This window comes from Lepus europaeus, chromosome X (genome assembly GCF_033115175.1).
Source record: "Lepus europaeus isolate LE1 chromosome X, mLepTim1.pri, whole genome shotgun sequence".
NCBI classification, from domain to species: Eukaryota; Metazoa; Chordata; class Mammalia; order Lagomorpha; family Leporidae; genus Lepus; species Lepus europaeus.
Window position 1 is genome coordinate 72,182,266 of NC_084850.1, and position 20,209 is coordinate 72,202,474.

Here is a 20,209-nt window from a genome sequence, read left to right on the forward strand (position 1 = left end):
TTGTAGGGTTTCTGATGAGAAGTCTGCTGTGAGTCTAATTGGAGATCCTCTAAGAGTGATCTGACGTTTCTCTCTTGCACCTTTTAGGATCTTTTCTTTATGTTTCACTGTGGTGAGTTTGATTACAATGTGTCGTGGTGAGGATCTCTTTTGGTCATGTTTATTAGGGGTTCTATAAGCTTCCTGTACTAAGATGCCTCTGTCCTTCTCCAAACCTGGGAAATTTTCTGCTAGTATCTCACTGAAAATGCCTTCTAATCCTTTCTCCCTCTCCATGCCTTCAGGAACTCCTAGAACCCGAATGTTGGGTTTTTTAATAGTATCCTGTAGATTCCCGACAATATTTTTCAGATTTCTAATTTCTTCTTCTTTTCTTTGGTTTGCCTGTTTCCTTTCCTGTTCTCTGTCTTCTAAGTCTGATATTCTCTCTTCTGCTTTGCCCATTCTGTTTTTAAGGCTCTCTAATGTGTTTGTCATTTGATCTATTGAACTCTTCATTTCATTATGATTTCTAGTCACTATCAGAATTTCTTGTTCCACTAGTTGTTTCATTTCATTTTGATTCCTCCTTAATATTTCACTTTCACGAGAGAGATTTTCTATCTTGTCCATGAAGGATTTCTGTAGTTCAAGAATTTGTTTTTGAGAACTTCTTAATGTTCTTATCAATTTTTTGAGATCCGCTTCTTGCATTTCTTCGATCTCATCATCTTCATAATCTTGAGTTGGGGTGTCTTTTTCATTTGGGGGCGTCATAGTGTCTTCCTTGTTCTTGTTAGCTTGGTTTTTGCGTTTGTTGTTTGGCATGTTGGAGATATTTGGTTTCTTCACTGTGGTGTTTTTTCTTGTTACACTATGGCTCTATATTAAGTGGACTGTCTGCTTTCAGTGGAGCCTTAGAGGCTTGAGATGAGTGTGGACTGAGAGCTGTGTTTGGTTCCTCAGGGTTGAGGGTGTGTCAAGGATGACACTCCCAGGTTAGGTGTGGTAAATGTCTCTTTCTTTTGGTGATTCAAAAGGGAAGTAATTCCGCACAGCTGAATGTAACTGGAGGTAGTTAGCAGGCAAATGATATACCCACAGGAGCCAGAGATTGGAAGCTCTTTCCCAAGGACCACACAGGGAATATCTGCTGCCCTCGGTGTGGGCTCCAATTCTCCTGCAGTCTCCCACTGGGTTGCCATGTTAGATGCTAATCTCCTGTTATTTCACCCCTCCCCCCAGAGTCAGGTTTTTCTGCTAGGCTCAGGGCCGGTGCAGACCTGAGGTCGCCCTGCTTATGACATATGTCCAAAATGGCGCCTGCTCTGTCTTGCTCGCCTTTGAGAGGTGAGCGGAGAGAGAGAAACTTGTGTCCGTATCAGTCACTTTTTTTATTTTTTTTCTCTCTCTTCTAGTTAGCCTGGTGAACTTTTCCCCACGGAGTTTCAAGCCTCGTTCCCTCTAGCCTCCTCTTTCCGCTTGCCTGCTGGTATCTCGGGCTATGGAGGTTCGGCTCACCTCGCGTTCCAGCGCTGGTGCGTTGAGTCTGCCGCTGGTGTCCCGAACTTGGGCTCCCACGCTCTCCACGCAGGTCCACTGTGAATCACTAGTTCCGGAAGAGTTTCCTCTGCTGTTTCATCCCCTACTCTTCCTTGACCCTGCAGTATCTCCACTTATATTAAACTTTCTCTCCCCCCGGACTAAGTGTGCTCCCTGCCTATTCCGCCATCTTGCCGCCTCCCCATTTGTTGATTGAATGCTAATCTTACCTGCTCTGTGAGCGAATTTGGTGGTTTTTTGTGTTTTCATGATGTTTATTTCCAATGCTGGGCTAACCTCAGAATTTCTTGTAAGGCTGGTTTGGTTGATCCAACTTCCTGCTAATGTGTCTGGGAAAGAGTAGATGATGATATTACTTGAGTCCCAGCCACCCACATGTGAGATTCAGATGGAGTTCCTGGTTTCTGGCTTTGGCCTGACCCAGCCCCAAAGATATCTCTTTCTCTCTTTCTCCTCCCTCCCTCTGTTGCTCTGCCTTTTAAATAAATTTTATAGATTTATTTATTTACTTGAAAATCAGAGTTACACAGAGAGAGAGCAGAGGCAGAGAGAGAGACAGAGAGGTCTTCTATCCACTGGTTCACTCCCCAGATGGCCAAAACAGCCTGAGCTGTGCCAATCTGAAGCCAGGAGCCAGGAGCTTCTTCTGGGTCTCCCACGTGGATGCAGGGGCCCAAGGACTTGAGCCATCCTGTGCTGCTTTCCCAGACCATAGCAGAGAGCTGGATCAGAAGTAGAGCAGCCAGAACTTGAACCGGCGCCCATATCAGATGCTGGCAGTGGCTTTACTTGCTACACCATAGCACCGACCCCCAAATAAACTTTTTAAATGATCAAATAAACATTAGCAAATAGTCGACAATTTGAGTGGTATTTTATAGCATTCAATGTCTATGAGATTTAATAATTACAAAAGGGTTTCAAAAAGTTCATGGAAAATATAATTTAAAAATAAGTTTATTTTTATAAATTTGAAATTCATATTTTTCATAATGTGTTTTTTTATAAACTGTTTTAAAGATTTATTTATTTGAAAGTGACTAAATTATCTTTACAAGGAAATCAGCTGTGTACAGTTTCTATTTGTTCTTAGTCAGGAAGGGAAAGTTAAGTATGTATTTTCCAAGGTCCAGTTTAAAGCTGACAAAGAGAAAGGGAGAGACAGAGAGCTCTTCCATCCACTGGCTTACTTCCCACATGCCTGTAATAGCCTAGGCTGGGCGAGGTGGGAACCAGAAGCCAGGAACTCCACCTGAGTCTCCCATGTTGATGACAGGAACCCAAGTATGTGGGCCATCATATTCTGCCTCCCAGGCACATTAGCAGAGAGTTGAGTCAGAAGCAGAGTGGCTGGTACTTGAGCCTGCCCAATCATATAGCATGCAGGTGCCCCAAGTGGTGATTTAACCAGGAGCACCATAACAATTGCCCCTTTCCATGAACTATTTGAAGATCCTTCATGTTTTTAGTTCTCATTATCTTTTTTTCTATTGTTTTTTCCTTTTGGGAAAACAAGTACCTCTCAAATATTTATTGCAATTAGATTTAATTACATTATTTTGAATGTGTTGCAAAAGTGGCTAGGGATATACTGAAATAAATGTTTTAGTGTTATTTTGTTTTACTTTCATGTGGGAGCTGACAACCATATGCTCCAGGCTTCAGTAATAACTTTTACTGGGGATAAAAAGGAATTTCTATATTTATATCTGTCTGGATATTGCCTTCTCACCTAGTGGAATCACTAAATTATCTGTACAAGGAATTCAGCTGTGTACAGTTTCTATTCTTCTTATTCTGGAAGGAAAAGTTAACTATGTATTTTCCAAGTTCCAATTTAAAAATGATTGAAATTTGATGCTAAAGTATAAAATTTTTGTTTCAGAATAGTTGGTAAATAGTGTGAAATTTGATAACAGGAAAGACATTTCATTTCTCTCTAATCATGCTACATACATTTGGCAAAAAATGTTTCAAAATTCTTAGAATGGAAATGCACTTTTAAGATATTAAAAATATGTATTGTCTTGTCCGTGTGCCTGTACAATCTATCTCAAGGCTGTTTTTTTTTTGCCTATAACAGCCTTCACAAGTTATTGATTCATATAGAAGCTACTGATTCACAAATCATTCTGTACATTTCTGCACTATCCATACCTCTATTGCTAAGCAATCCAGAATAAAAGATATTTTTTCATTTGCAAGTAGAATAAAAGTGGTTTATATTAATATACAAATGTGCACAATGACTCCTGTTGTTGACTTAACAATTGACACTCTTGTTTATGGCGTCAGTAATCACCCTAGGCTCTTGTCACTGTGCACTTACTCCCCATGTAGGATCTCTGTCCTTAATGTGTTGTACAATGTGAATTAATGCTATAACTAGTACTCAAACAGTACTTTACACTTTGGGTTTCTGTGTGGGTGCAAACTGTTGAAATCTTCACTTAATATATACTAAATTGATCTTCTGTATATAAAGATAATTGAAAATGAATCTTGATGTGAATGGGATGGGAGAGGGAGATGGGAGGGTTGCGGGTGGGAGCTAAGTTACTGGGGGGAAAAGCCACTGTAAGCCAAAAGCTGTACTTTGGAAATTTATATTAAATTATTAAATAAAAGTTAAAAAATTAACATACAAATGTGTGCAATGAATGTAGGAATAAAGAAAATAATTGTTGGAATGAAAAGAATAACCATAATTTATGGAATCAAGGAGTTGTCCCCTCTCTTCCCTGATAGAGGCTAAAAATAGGCTTTTTTGAGACCTTCAAGGATAAACAAGTTTGAGATCTCTAGTGTATGCTTTCAGTATATTGAGTGAGAAACTATATGTATTTACCTTGAAGGGATTCACTAACCCTATCTGCTTTTGATTTAATGAGCAAATACATTTCATCACTCTACATTTCCAAATATCTCATCTTTTAGCCACCACTGTAGCTGTAATAATCTGATAATGTGATGTTCTTTGTTGGGACAACACTATTGTTGACAAAAGACGGGGACATTAGCATTGGTAAGCAGGGTAGGAGAGAGTGGTTTGAAAGGGTACTTATCTGGGTTCTTGGCCTAACAAGTTGTATGACTGTTAAATCTTTTGATCTTTCTGTGACTTGATTTTCTCATGTATTGTTGTGCTTAATGAACTTGGATTTTGGAGCTGGAATGAATTAGTTCCAATCCATTTCTACCATTGATTAACAGTAAGAACATGAGTAAATTCTTCAGATTTCTTGTGTTTCAGTTCCTTCGCCTGGAAAGCAGCAACAATAGCACCTTGTTTTACTGTTTGGAGGATTCAATTGGCTTATCCACACAGAAAAATCACTTTAAATAGTATCTAGTGTATAATAAATCCTATATAACTATAGCTATTATTATTATATGTAGTAGAAATATTTGTTGGATGACCTGGGACATGGGTTGGAATTTAAGCTTCATTACCAATTATTCCAACCAAATGCTTTTGTATAGCATATATAACTGAAATTGTTTCCACATTTTAAATATTTTAGAAAATAATATGAGAAATATATGAAATTCAAATTTAATGTTTCATAAAGTTAGATTAAAACAGAGCCATATCTATTGATTTATATATCATCCATAGCTGTTTTATGCTATAATAACAGGGTTCTGTAATTAGAGCAGAAACTCAACAATGTATAAAGTAAAAAAATATTTATGACACAGTTTCTAACAGAGGAAGTTTGCCAACTTCTGCTCTAGGAGATGATCTTCATTGAATGGTCTTGGAATCAGCAACATCAGCATCACCTACAAACGTAATATAAATTAAATTTCTCAGGCCTCAGCCTACACCTAGTGAATCAGACTCTAGGATATGGCCAGAAATCTGTTTGTTTTTTTTTTAAATTGTGGTTAAAAATATCATATGACATGATACACTCTCTTAACAAATTTTTGAGAGTACAGTTTTGTTAGCTATGTGTACTTTGTTTTTAACACATGTCTAAAATATTTTCATTTTACATGACTGAAATTCTATAATCATTGAACAGCCACTCCTAATCTCCTAATTTGCCCCTCCCTCTACCCCCTGGCAATCACCATTCTACTTATTGATTCTATGAATTTGATCACTTTAGATACCTCTTACAAGTGGAATCATCCAGTATTTGACCTTCTGTGAATGGCTTACTTCACTTTGCAGAATGTCTACAGAATTCATCTGGTTTTACGTATGATAACATTTTATTGTTCATAGACGTTAAATAATATCATATTGTATGTATGTTCCACATTTTCTTTAACCATTAACCTATTTATGCACATTGAGGCTGTTTCCTCTTCTTGGTACCATGACCATAGATAGTAATACTGAAATGAACACTGTAGTGCAAATATTTTTATGAGATCCCATTTTCCACTTTCAGTTCATTTGGTAGCTCTACTATTATTTTTAAAATGCATTTATTTATTTATTTTTAATTTTTAAAAAGGGTTTTTATTTTAAATTTTAAAAAAAACTTTTATTTAGTAAATATAAATTTCCAAAGTACAGTTTATGGATTACAATGGCTCCCCCCCCATAATGTCCCTCCCACTCACAACCCTCCCATCTCCCGCTCTCTCTCCCATTCCATTCATATCAAGATTCATTTTCAATTACTTAATATATACTAAATCCATCTCTATATATAAAGTAAAGATTTCATCAGTTTGCACCCACACAGAACATAAAGTGTAAAATACTGTTTGAGTACTAGGTATAGCATTAATTCACATTGGACAACACATTAAGGACAGAGATCCCACATGAGGAGCAAGTACACAGTGACTCCTGTTGCTGACTTAACAATTTGACACTCTTGTTTATGGCGTCAGAAATCTCCCTAGGCTCTAGCCATGAGTTGCCAAGGCTATGGAAGCCTTTTGAGTGCACTGACTTTGATCTTATTTAGACAAAGTCATAGTCAAAGTGGAAATCCTCTCCTCCCTTCAGAGAAAGATACCTCCTTCTTTGATGGCCCGTTCTTTCTACTGGGATGTCACTCACAGAGATCTTTCATTTAGGTCTTTTTTTTTTTTCCAGAGTGTCTTGGCTTTCCATGCCTAAAATACTCTCATGGGCTCTTCAGCCAGATCCAAATGCCTTACGGGCTGATTCTGAGGCCAAAGTGCTGTTTTAGGACATCTGCCATTCTATGAGTCTGCTGTGTATCCCACTTCCCATGTTGGATCGTTCTCTCCCTTTTTGATTCTATCAGTTAGTATTAGCAGACACTAGTCTTGTTTATGTGATCCCTTTGACTCTTAGACCTATCAGTGTGATCAATTGTGAACTGAATTGATCACATTTATTTATTTTTAAAAGTGAGGGAGAGAGAGAGAGGGAGAGAAAGATAGACATGGAGAGAGGGAGGGAGGGAGAGAGAGAGAGAGCACGTGCGTGTGTGTGAGAGAGAGAGATAGGCTCCATCCATTGGCTCATGCCCCCAAATACCTATAATAGCTAAGACTGGGCCAGGCTGAAGCTAGGCACTGGGAACTTAGTTCAAGTCTCCCAAAAGGATATTAGGAGCCTAATTATCTGAACTATCACTTGCTACATCCTAGGGTTCACATTAACTAGAAGCTAGAATTAAGAGTAGAACTAGGACTTGAACCTAGGCACTTTGATATGGAATGTGGACATCCCAAATGATATCTTAACCATTATGCCAAATACTAGCCACTCTATTATTAATTTTTGAGGTAATTTCATACAGTTTTCCATAGAAGCTTTACTGTTTTTCATTCACATTGAGTGCATTATACCAATTTCTCCATATCACTGCCAAAGTTTGTTGTATTTTGTTTTTTTTTTAAATAAAGATTTTATTTATTTATTTGAGAGGTAGAGTTACAGACAGAGAAGGAATGACAAAGAGTAAGATCTTCCATGCACTGGTTACCCCCCCCCCCCCCCAAATGGTTGCAAAGACCAGAGCTGGGCCAATTCAAAGCCAGGATCCAGGAGCTTCTTCTGAGTCTCCCATGCAGGTGCAGGGGCCCAAGTACTTGGGCCAATCTTCTACTGCTTTCTCAGGCCTTAGTGAAAGCTGATTCAGAAGAGGAGCAGCCAGGACATGAACCAGCACCCATATGGAACGCTGGCACCACAGGTGAAGGCTTAGCCTACTACACCACAGCACCAGCCACCTCTTTTCTTTTTATTTTCAATTTTAAAATGGTCATTCCAACATGTGTCAGATGATATCGATTCATATAAATGTTGGTCATTTGTAGAGATTTTTGGACAAACGTTTATTCAAGTCCTTTCCATTTTTAAAATTGTTTTTTGTTTTGACTTTTTACTTTTCTTATTTATTTTGCTACTGATTTGTAGAACTCCCTCATATATTTTGAATATTAACTGCTTTCATATATATAATTCATAAATAATGTTCCCATTCCATAGGTTGCCTTAATTCTGAGGATTATTTCCTTTGCTGTTCAAAATATTTTGAAGTTTGATGTAGTCCTACCTGTGTATTCTTTCTTTTGATGCCTCTGCTTTTGGTGTCATATCCATGAAATCATTACCAATGTCAATTCAATGAAGATATTTTCCTGTGTTTTCTCATTTTTTTAGGAATTTTATTCTTTCAAATAATAGATTTAACACATTGATCCATCTTGAGTTGATTTTTTTGTGAATGGCATAAGATAAGGATCTGATTTCATTTTTTCACAAGCGATTAGTTTTTATAGCACCAGGTAATGAAGAGATTATCTGTTTTCTATTGTCTATTTTAGGCATCCTTTTGGAAGATTCATCAATTGTATATGCAAAAATGTGTTTCTGAGGTTTCCATTCTGAGCCATTAGTTTATCATTTTTATGCTGGTAGCAAGATATGGTTACTGTAATTGTATAATATGTTTTAAGTCACTAAGTATAAGGCCTCTAGCTTTGTTTTTCTCTCTCAAGGTTTTGTTGGTTATACAATGTCACATGTGTTTCATATGAATTTTAGTTTTTTTTTTTTAAATTCTATTTCTGCAAAAAAAATGCCATTTGGATTTTGGTAGGTATCACATTGAATCTCTGGATCACTTTTTGTAGTATGGACACTTTAAACATATTATATTTGGGGGCTGTTGTGGTGCAGCAGGTTAAGCAACTGGCTCTGATGCTGTCATTCCATATGAGTACCAGTTGGAGTCCTGGCTGCTCCACTTTGATTCAGCTTCCTGCTAATGCACTTGGGAAAGCAACCAAAAACAGCTTGAGTGTTTTGGCCCCTGCTACCCAAATGGAACACATGAATGACATTCCAGGCTCCTGGCTTCAGCCTGGCTCAGACCTGACCTTTTCAGCCATTTGGGGAATGAACCAGCAGATTGAAGATTCTCTGTCTGTCTGTCTGTCTCCCCCCACCCCATCTCTCTTCTCTCCTCCCTTTCTGTAACTTTGTCTTTCAAATAAATAAATCTTTAAAAAACTTAAGTCTTTCAATACATGAACTAAGATGTCTTTCCGTTTATCTGTATCTTTGTTAATTTCATTCAGCAATGATTTGTAGTTACCAGTGTACAAGTTTATTCCTAAGTATGTTTTTGATGCTATCATAAATGGAATTGTGGTCTTAATTTAGTTTTTGGATTTTTCATTGCTAATGTACAGAAATGTGCTTGATTTTGTGCATTGATTTAGTATTATGCAATTTTCTGAATTGCTTATTAGATCTACCAGATTTTTCCAGACGTATTTAAGTTTTTTTTCATATATGATGATGTCATCTGGAAAGAGATAATTTTTACTTTCTGATTTATATTTATTTTATTTCCTTCTCTTGTCCAACTACCCTGGCTTGAAATCATATTGTCATGATGAATAAAAGTGTTGAGAGTGGGCATCCTTGTCTTGTCTGATCTCAGAGGAAAAGTTTTCAGATTTTGACTCTTTGTGATATTAGCTGTGGGTTTTTCATATATGGTTTCTATTATGTTGGAGCAATTTTCTACTATTCCTAGGTGTTTTTCAGTGTTTTTCTTTATCAAAAACAGGTGTCGAATTTCATCAAAAGCAATTTCTGCATCTGGTGAGATGATCCTGTTATTTTTATCTTTAGTTCTATTACAGTGGTGTATCCCATTGATTTATTTTCAAATGCTGAATAATCTTGACATAATAGGGATAAATTCAACTGTGTCATAGTACATGATCTTTTTAATGTACTGTTGAACTGTGTTTGCAAGTATTTTTTCAAGTTTTGGCTTGTAATTTTCTTGTAGTGTCTTTGCCTGGCTTTGAAATATGTGCACTATTGGCTTCATAATATGAGTTTTTTTTTTCTCTCCTCTTCAGGTTTTTGGAAGATTTTGGGAAGAATTGGAATCCATTCTTCTTTAAATGTTTTGTAAAATTTCTTATAAAAACCAGGTGGTCCCTGCTTTTTCTTTGTTGAGAGGTGTTTTTTTTTAAAGATTACAGGTCAATATTCATACTGAGCATAGATTAAAAAATCCTTAACAAAATATCATACAGCAAAATTTAACAGCATACCATAGGACTCAACATATGAAAAGTCAATAAATAAATTCATCCACCACATTAACAGAATGACAATTGGCATGTGGAAAATAAATGTGGTATACAACATTACAAGACATGAGGTAAAAAACCATATGCTCTCCTCAAAGGACCTATAGAAAGTATTTTACAATTTTACAAAAGCCAGTACCCTTTCTTTTTTTTATTAAACTTTTATTTAATGAATATAAATTTCCAAAGTACAGCTTATGGGTTACAATGGCTTCCCCCTCCCAAAACCTCCCTCCCACTCACAATGCTCCCCTTTCCCGCTCCCTCACCCTTCCAATCACATCATGATTCATTTTCAATTCTCTTTATATACAGAAGATCAGTTTAGTATATATTAGGTAAAGATTTCAACAGTTTGCCCCACATAGCAACACAAGATGAAAAAAAATACTGTTGGAGTACTAGTTATAGCATTAAATAAGAATGTACAGCACATTAAAGACAGAGATTCTACATAATATTTTTTTAAAACAATTAATTAATTTTCTATGCCATTTCCAATTTAACACCAGGTTGTTTTTTTTTTTCATTTCCAATTATCTTTATATACAGAAGATCGATTCAGTATATATTTAGTAAAGACCTCATCAGTTTGTACCCACACAGAAACACAAAGTGTAAAAATACTATTTCAGTACTAGTTATAGCATCACTGCACATTAGATAACACATTAAGGACAGATCCCACATGGGATGTAAGTACACAGTGACTTCTGTTGCTGACTTAACAATTTGTCACTCCTGTTCATGGCGTCAGTAATCTCCCTAGACTCTAGTCATGAGTTGCCAAGGCTATGGAAGCCTTTTGAGTTCGCCAACTTCGATCTTATTCCGACAGGGTCATAGTCAAAGTGGAAGTTCTCTCCTCCCTTCAGAGAAAGGTACCTCCTTCTTTGATGACCCCGTTCTTTCCACTGGGATCTCACTCACAGAGATCTTTCATTTAGGTCTTCTTCTTTTTTCTTTTCCATGGTATCTTGGCTTTCCATGCCTACAATACTCTCATGGGCTCTTCAGCCAGATCCGAATGCCTTAAGGGCTGATTCTGAGGCCAGAGTGTTGTTTAGGACATCTGCCATTCTATGAGTCTGCTGTGTATCCCACTTCCCATGTTGGATCTTTATCTCCCTTTTTGATTCTATCAGTTAGTATTAGCAGACACTAGTCTTGTTTGTGTGATCCCTTTGACTCTTAGACCTATCAGTGTGATTAATTGTGAACTGAAATTGATCACTTGGACTAGTGAGATGGCATTGGTACATGCCACCTTGATGGGATTGTATTGGAATCCCCTGGCACGTTTCTAACTCCACCATTTGGGGCAAGTCCGATTGAGCTTGTCCAAAATTGTACATCTCCTCCCTCTCTTTTTCCCACTCTTATATTTAACAGGGATCACTTTTCAGTTAAAATTTAAACACCTAAGAATAATTGTGTGTTAATTACAGAGTTCAACCACTAGTACTAGAACAACAACAACAACAACAACAAATACGAAAAAAGATAAAGTATTACATTGTACATCTAGAGTCAGGACAAGAGCTGATCAGGTCATTGTTTCTTATAGTGTTCATTTCACTTCAACAGGTTTCCCCTTTGGTGCTCAGTTGTCACCGATCAGGGAAAACAAATGATATTTGTCTCTTTGGGACTGGCTTAATTCACTCAGCATGATGTTTTCCAGATTCCTCCATCTTGTTGCAAATGACTGGGTTTCATTGTTCCTTACTGCTGTATAGTATTCTATGGAGTACATGTCCCATAATTTCTTTATCCAGTCTACTGTTGATGGGCATTTGGGTTGGTTCCAGGTCTTAGCTATTGTGAATTGAGCTGCAATAAACATTAATGTGCAGATGGCTTTTTTATTAGCCAAATTAATTTCCTTTGGGTAAATTCCAAGGAGTGGGATGGCTGGGTTGTATGGTAGGGTTATGTTCAGGTTTCTGAGGAATCTCCAGACTGACTTCCATAGTGGCTTAACCAGTTTGCATTCCCACCAACAGTGGGTTAGTGTCCCTTTCTCCCCACATCCTCTCCAGTATCTATTGTTGGTAGATTTCTGAATGTGAGCCATTCTCACCGGGGTGAGGTGAAACCTCATTGTGGTTTTGATTTGCATTTCCATGAAGGCTAGTGATCTTGAACATTTTTTCATGTGTCTGTTGGCCATTTGGATTTCCTCTTTCGAAAAATGTCTATTGAGGTCCTTGGCCCATGTCTTAAGTGGGTTGTTTGTTCTGTTGTTGTGTAGTTTCTTGATTTCTTTGTAGATTCTGGTTATCAACCCTTTATCTGTAGAAGAGTTTGCAAATATTTTTTCCCATTCTGTCGGTTGCCTCTTCACTTTCCTGACTGTTTCTTTTGAAGTACAGAAACTTCTCAATTTGATGCAATCCCAAATGGTAATTTTGGTTTTGACTGCCTGTGCTCCTGGGGTCTTTTCCAAGAAGTCTTTGCCTGTACCCATATCTTGCAGGGTTTCTCCAATGCTCTCTAATAATTTGATGGTTTCGGGTTGTAGATTTAAGTCTTTAATCCATGTTGAGTGAATTTTTGTGTAAGGTGAAAGGTAGGGGTCTTCAAGGTAGGGGTCTTCAAGCTTCTGCATGTGCAAATCCAATTTTCCCAGCACCATTTATTGAATAGACTGTCCTCATTCCAGGGACTAGTTTTGGATCTTTGATCAAATATAAGTTGGCTGTAGATGTTTGGATTGATTTCTGGTGTTTCTATTCTGTTCCATTGGTCTATCCATCTGTTTCTGTACCAGTACCATGCTGTTTTGATAGCAACTGCCCTATAGTATGTCCTGAAATCTGGTATTGTGATGCCTCTGGCTTTGTTTTTGTTGTACAAGATTGCTTTGGTTATTCGAGGTCTTCTGTGTCTCCATATGAATTTCAGCATCATTTTTTCCAGATCTGAGAAGAAGGTCTTTGGTATCTTGATTGGTATTGCATTGAATGTATAAATTGCTTTTGGGAGAAGAGACATTTTGATGATATTGATTCTTCCAATCCATGAGCATGGAAGATTTCTCCATTTTTTGGTATCCTCTTCTATTTCTTTCTCTAAGGTTTTCTAGTTTTTATCGTAGAGATCTTTAACCTCCTTGGTTAAGTTTTTTCCAAGGTATTTGATTGTTTGTGTAGCTATTGTGAATGGGATTGATCTTAGAAGTTCTTCCTCAGCTGTGGCATTGCCTGAGTATACAAAGGCTGTTGATTTTTGTGGATTGCTACTTTGCCAAACTCTTCAATGAGTTCCAGTAGTCTCTTAGTAGAGTTCTTTGGGTCCCCTAAATAAAGAATCATATCATCTGCAAAGAGGGATACTTTGAGTTCTTCCTTCCCAATTTGTATCCCTTTAATTTCTTTTTCTTGCCTAATAGCTCTGGCTAAAACTTCCAGAACTATATTGAATAGCAGTGGTGAGAGTGGGCATCCCTGTCTGGTACCAGATCTCAGCAGAAATGCTTCCAACTTTTCCCCATTCAATAGGATGTTGGCCGTGGGCGTTTGATATATTGCTTTGATTGTATTGAGGAATGTTCCTTCCATACCCAGTTTGCTTAGAGTTTTCATCATGAAAGGGTGTTGTATTTTATCAAATGCTTTCTCTGCGTCATTTTAGGTAGGTTGTATGTGTCCAAGAATCTGTCCATTTCTGATAGATTTCCCTGTTTGCTGGCATACAAGTCCTTGTAATAATTTCTGATGATTTTTTTTTATTTCTGTGGTGTCTGTTGTTACGTTTCCCTTTTCATCTCTGATCCTATTGATTTGGGTCTTTTCTTTTTTTTAGTGAGTTGGGCTAATGGGGTGTCAATTTTGTTTATTTTTTCAAAAAAACAGCTCCTTGTTTGGCTGCTTTATTGTAATTTTTTTTTTGGATTCAATCCTGTTGATTTCTTCTTTGATTGTAATTATTTCTCTTCTCCTACTGGGCTTGTGTTCGGTTTGCTGCAGATTTTCTAGATCCTTGAGATGACTTGAAAGCTCATCTATTTGGTGCCTCTCCAATTTCTTGATGTAGGCACCTATTGATATAAACTTTCCTCTTAACACTACTTTTGCTGTATCCCATAGGTTTTGGTATGTTGTGCTTTTATCCTCATTTACTTCAAGAAAATTTTCGATTTCTCTTTTAATTTCTTCTATGACCCATTGTTCATTCAGGAGCATGTTGTTCAATCTCCATGTGTTTGCACGTGCTCTAGGGATTCCCGAGTTGCTAATTTCCAATTTCATTCCTTTGTGGTCTGAGAAGCTGCATGGTATGATTCTAAATCTTTTGAATTTGCTGAGACTTGCTTTATGGCCTAGTATGTGGTCAATCCTAGAGAAGGTTCCATGTACTGCTGAGAAGAATGTAAACTCCTTAGATGTAGGATGAAATGTTCTGTAGATATCTGTTAGATCCATTTGGGCTATAGTGTCATTTAAATCTACTGTCTCCTTGTTGATCTTCTGTCCTGTTGATCTGTCTATCTCTGTGAGTGGAGTATTGAAGTCCCCCAGAACTATTGTATTGGGGTCTAAGTCTCCCTTTAAGTCCCTTAACAAGTCTTTTAAATAAGCTGGTGCCCTGTAATTAGGTGCATATACGTTGATAATCGTTATATCTTCCTGTTGAATGGATCCCTTAATCATTAAATAGCGCCCCTCTTTGTCTCTCCTAACAGTTTTTGTGGTAAGGTTTATGTTGTCCGATATTAAGATGGCTACACCCGCTCCTTTTTCATTTCTGTTGGCATGGTATATATTTTTCCAGCCTTTCACTTTCAGTCTGTATGCATCACTGTTGGAAAGATGAGTTTCTTGTAAGCAGCCAAATGATGGGTTTTGTTTCTTAACCCAATCAGCCAATCGGTGTCTTTTAACTGGACAGTTCAGGCCATTAACATTCAATGTGACTATTGAGAAGGAGTAACTTTGCCCTGTCATTTCCAAAGATTTTTTCTAATATATGGTTTGAGATTTCTGTGATCTTTTGCTGTGAGGTTTCCTTCCTTTATCTTCTTTCATATTGGTGACCGTGTTTCTGTGTTTCTGTATGTAACACATCTTTAAGCATCTTTTGCAGGGCTGGGCGAGTGGCGACAAATTCTTTCAATGTCTGTTTGCTGTGAAAGGTCTTTATTTCACCTTCATTCATAAATGAGAGCTTTGCAGGATATAATATTCTGGGCTGGCAGTTTTTCTCTCTTAGCACCTGGGCTATCCTGTAGATTCCTGACAGTATTTTTTAGATTTCTGATTTCTTCTTCTTTTCTTTGATTTCACTGTTTCCTTTCCTGTTCTCTGTCTTCTAATTCCGATATTCTCTCTTCTGCTTCACCCATTCTGTTTTTAAGGCTCTCTAATGTGTTTGTCATTTGATCTATGGAGTTCTTCACTTCATTATGGTTTCTTGTCACTATCAGAGTTTCATGTTCTACTAGTTGTTTCATTTCATTTTGATTCCTCCTTAATATTTTATTTTCACGAGAGAGATTTTCTATCTTGTCCATTAAGGATTTCTGTAGTTCAAGAATTTGTTTTTGAGAACTTCTTAATGTTCTTATCAATTTTTTGAGATCTGCTTCTTGCGTTTCCTCTATCTCTTCATCTTCATAATCTTGGATTGGGGTGTCTTGTTCATTTGGGGGCATCATAGTGTCTTCCTTGCTCTTGTTTTCTTGGTTTTTGTGTTTGTTGTTTGGCATGTTGGCGATAATTTATGTTTGTTTGTTTGTTTTTTTTTTTGCTGTGGTGATTTTTTCTCGTTATACTATGCCTCTAAGTGGGCTGTCTGCTTTGATGGATCCTTAGAGGCTGTGATGGGTGTGGCTAGAGAGCTCTGCTTGATTCTTCAGGTTTAAGGCTGTGCAAAAAGTGACTCACCCAGATTGTTCTCTCCCTTGCTCCTTGCTGGATTGCTCGCTCTCTCTCTCTCTCTCTCTCTCTCTCTCTCTCTTTTTTCTCAGTTGGGAAATAATTCTGCACAGGTGAGTGGAATTGAGGGTAGTTGAAATCTGGCCTCTGTGAGTATTCGTTTGATCTACCCCTGGGACCACACAAAGAGTTTATGCAGCCCTCAGTGTGTTCTCAAGTTTCACCAAAATTCCAAGTTACTGAGTTTGTGTACTCGTTGGTGGCACTTTACATATGTAAAATGGCACCTGCTCTTTGTTTTGCTCGGTGAGTGAAGAGAGAGGCCTCTGCCTCCCCCCCCCCCCAATGTCTCGGGTTTCTGATGTCTTCGTCTTACCTCCCGTTCGTTCCCGCGCTGGCGAGATTCTGCGGCTCGTCTCCCACGATTGGGTTTCCATGCGGTGGGCTCCCTGTAGGTCCTCTGTGTCACATCCACTAGATCCGGAAGCATTTCCTCTGCAGTTTTTTTCTTGAATCTTTTCCTGAGGCAAAGCAGCACATTAAAAGATCCGCATTCCGAACCCTGCTCATGCTGGGAGGGGAAAGAGGGATGAAAGCCAGCTGCGGGAAGCAGCTGAACGGGAAGAATAAACCACTTCTGCCACCAGCCACTGCGGGACCTGTTGAGAGGTTTTTGATCACTGTTTCAATATTCCCAGTAGTTATAGCTCTCTTCAGGTTTTGTATTTCATCATAATTCAGTCTACAGATTGTATAGTTCTAGGGATTTATCTGTTTCTTTTAGTTTTTACAAATGTTTAGCTTACAATTGCTCATAATCTATCAAAGTCCTTTCTATTTCTGTGGTATCATTTGCAATGTTCACTTTTTCTATTTTGATTTTTTTTATTAAAAAATCTCTGTCTCCCCACACCCCTGGCCTAACTAGAGATTTGACAATTTTGAGTATGTTTTCACAAAAGTAACTCCTTTTTGAATATTTTGTATATTTTAATTTCTTAATTCTGTCCTAGTATTTATTCTTTTCTTCTTGTAACTTTTGGCTTAGTTTGCTCTTTTTCTAGTTCCATTAGATGTAAGTTTAGGTTGTTTATTTAGAAACTTTCTGTTCTTTTAGTATTGGTGATAACTGCTATAAACTTCTGAATACTGCTTTTGCTGCACCACATAAGTCTTGGTATGCTATGTTTTTGTTTTCCTTTGTGTCAAGATATTTTCTAAATTTCTTTGTGATTTGTCCCTTGATGAATTGGTTGCTTGGGCATTTTTAATTTTGAAATATTAAAGAATTTTCCAATTTTTCTACTGCTGTTGATTTCTAGTATGATTTCATAGTGACTAGAAAAGATAGATGGTATCATTTTGATCTTCCTAAATTTATTAAGCCTTGTTTTGTGACCTAACTTGAGATATACCTTGGAGAATGTTCCATGTGCATTTGAAATAAATGAATATTCTGCCCTTATTGGGTGGAATGTTCTGTAAATGTCTTAGATCATTTTGGCCTCTAGTGTTTTGTAATTTTCCCACTTGATTATTGATAATATGTGGGGCTAGTCTATCCATTCTTGAATGTGAAATATTGATATTTCCTATAATTATTCTGTTGTTGTCTATTTTCTCTTTAGTTCTGTCAATATTTGATTCATAAATTTCATTGCTTTGATGTTGGATGCAAATATATTTATAATTATTCTTTATTCTTGTTGAACTGACTCTCTATCATTATATACTATCTTTTGTGTTTGATACTGTGTTTGACCCAAAGTCTACTTTACTGATGTATGTACAGCTCCCTGAATTCCTTTGTTACTATTTGTATGGAACGATGTTTCCACCTTATGGCTTTCAGCATGTTTGTCTCCTTAAGTCTAAAATGAATCTTTTGGAGCAGATATTGTAGCAGAGTGGGCTAAGTTGCTGCCTGGGACATACCTGCTTGCCATATCAGAGTGCCTGGTTCTAGTCCCAGCTACTCCATGCTTCCTATGAGGCTTCTTGCTACTGTACCCGGGAGGTAGCTGTTGATGGCCTAAATACTTGAGTTCCTGCCATCCATGGGAGAGACCCAGATGGGGTTCTTGACTCCTGGCTTTCTTCCTGTTTTAGCTCCAGCAGTTGCAGGCATTTGGGGAGTGAACCAGCGTATACAAGTTTTCTCTCTGTGTGTGTGTGTGTGTGTTTGTATGTGTATGTGTCACTCTTTTTCTTGCTTTGTCATTCAACAGTTCAAATATATAATCTTAAAAAATGTGAATCTCTTGCAGACAGTATTTATCAGATTCTGTTTGTCTTTCAAATAAATAAAATAAATCTTTTAAAAAAAGAAAGAGTTACAGAGAGAGGTAGAGAGAGAGAGAGTGAGAGTGGGAGCAAGAGAGAGAGAGAGAGGTCTTCCATCCTTTGGTTCACTTCCCAATTGGCCGCAACGGCTGGAGCTGCGCCGATCTGAAGCCAGGAGCCAAGAGCTTCCTCTGGGTCTCCCACGTGGGTGTAAGGGCCCAAGGACTTGGGCCATTTTCCACTGCATTCCCAGGCCATAGTAGAGAGCTGGATTGGAAGAGGAGCAGCCGGGACTAGAACTGGAGCCCATATGGGATGCTGATGCTTCAGCCAGGGCCATAACCCGCTCTGCCACAGCGCCAGCCCCAGATTCTGTTTTTCAAACAACCAGCTATTCTATGTCATTTAAGGACTTTACTCTTTTTTCATTTAAAGTAATTACTGACAAGGGAGAGTTTACTATTGCCATTTTGTTAATGGTTTTACATCTGCTTTCTTGATATTTTTTCCCCTTTCTTTTTTTGTTAGCTTCTTTTGTTTCTCTGATTTTTTTTTTTTCTGTACTGACCTCCTTTGATTCCATTCTCATTTTCTTTTATGCGACTTCCAGAGATTTTTTTTGGATTGTTGTTATAGTATGACTTATATAAGACATCTTATAGTACCTATTTCAAGCTTATAACATCTAAACTTCAGTTACATACAAAATTGCATATTTTTACACTGTATATCCATTAGCATGTTATAGTTTTTAATACTTTTGACTTCTAGCTTCTATAGTTAAGTGGTTCAACATGCCACCATTCCATTGTTAAGGGTCTCTGTTTTTGTATGTGTTTACCTTTACCAGAGAGCATTTTATTTTCTTACTCTTTCATGTTACAGCTGAGCATCATTTCATTTCAACAGGCCTTACCTCATTAGTAATTTTTAAGCATATTTAGTGGTGACTATTACTCTAAATTTCTGTTTATCTTGGAAAAGGCTTTGATTATCCTTCATTTTTTAAGCTTTGCAGGACATAGTTTCATTGGATGGCATCTTTTTTTTATCTTTCAGCATTGTGACTATATCTTACTGCTTCCTATGGGATACAAAGTTGCTGCTGATAAATGTCATGAAAGTCTTACAAAATGCCCTTATATTAAGGGATCAATTCAACAGGAAGATCTGACTATGGTAAATGTAGATGCACTCAATCCAGGACACCTGGCTATTTAAAACAAATGTTAATGGATCTGAAGGGAGACAACCCAAAATTAGTAGGAGGAAAGAAATAATTAAAAAATAGAGAATAAACAAAATTGACCCCTCAAAAATACAAAAGATTAGTAAAATGAAGAGCTGGTTTTTGGAAAAAATAAACAAAATGGCTACACCATTGGCCCAACTAACCAAAAAAGAATACCTAAAGTAATAAAATCAGAGATGAAAAAGATGTTAAAATGAATACCACAGAAATAAAAAAGAATCATCAGAAATTACTAGAAACAGTTTTATGCCAACAAACTGGGAAATCAAAAAGAAATGTATAGATTTCTAGACTAATACAACCTATTATAATTAAGTCACAAAGACATAGAAAATCTAAATAAACCAATAGCCAAGACAAAGATTGAATCAGTAATAAAGACCCTCCCATAAAAGAAAAGCCCAGGTCTTGATGGCTTCACTGTTGAATTCTACCACACTTTTTTTTTTAAAAAAATTAATTCTTTTATTTATTTGTGAGAGAGACAGAGAAGGGGAAACACGTGCTCCCATCATTGGTTCACTCCCCAAATGCCCATAATGGCTTGGGGACAGAAGCTGGGAGAGAGGAACTCAATGCAGATCTGGCACATGCGTATCAGGCATTCAATTACTTGAGTCATCACCATTGACTCCAAGGACCTGCATTAGCAGGAAGTGGAAGTCAGGAGTCAGGTACCAAGCTCAGGCCC